We start from the raw sequence: 713 nt of genomic DNA on the forward strand, positions 1-713 counted from the left end.
AGCCTCATCTTTGTCCCTATGAGTGACTGGTGGGTTCAAATTATTGACCTTCCAGGGATATAACCAACTAGGCCACCAGGGCTTGGAAGTAAAGAACAGAGGATTATTTAGAAGACAGAAAAAGATAGAATGTAATTTTTAAAAAGAGGCAAAAACACGGAGAGTGGCTGGCCTTAAAGGTCAGGCTTAACCAAAAACCATCATTGGGTTTTTGTTGTTGCTAATGAAACATCTTTTTTTCTTTTCTCTTTCTTTCTTTTTTTTTAAATGGGTTTTCCGGAAAGAGAAAAAAAAACACAGAAAACCTGCTAGACAAATTCTAAAAGAGCTGTAACACTACTGAAATATCTTTTCCTCTGTTGTTTTCAGATACCAAAGGCCATGGCCCCATGACTTTTACGCTAGAAAACTTATAATGCTCTAGTCCAGGGTTTTCCCACAGTGGCACTGTTGATATTTCAAACAGATTCATCTTGTTGGGGAACCAGAGGTACAGTGTGATGACGGATGCTGAGCAGCATTGATGCCTCTATTTGCTAGAGCCAGTCCAACTCCTCCCCTCTCTTCACCTCACACCTTTCCTCTCCTCACAGCCAGAAACAGCTCCAAACATCGTCAAATGTTCCCTGGGGGCAGGATTGACAGATAAGCTATTGCATGGGACATACACTGAAAATATTATTCACTGCTTATTTGAAATTTAAATTTAATTA

At 39.7% G+C, this 713-nt stretch overlaps 1 pseudogene; it reads right to left on the reverse strand.

Moving 5' to 3' along the window:
- Positions 1-267: 267 nt before the first annotated feature.
- LOC142438319 (U7 small nuclear RNA) lies at positions 268-339 on the reverse strand (annotated as a pseudogene).
- Between the last annotated feature and the right edge of the window lie 374 nt (positions 340-713).

The sequence above is a fragment of the Tenrec ecaudatus genome, chromosome 1 (assembly GCF_050624435.1).
Source record: "Tenrec ecaudatus isolate mTenEca1 chromosome 1, mTenEca1.hap1, whole genome shotgun sequence".
Classification (NCBI taxonomy): Eukaryota; Metazoa; Chordata; class Mammalia; order Afrosoricida; family Tenrecidae; genus Tenrec; species Tenrec ecaudatus.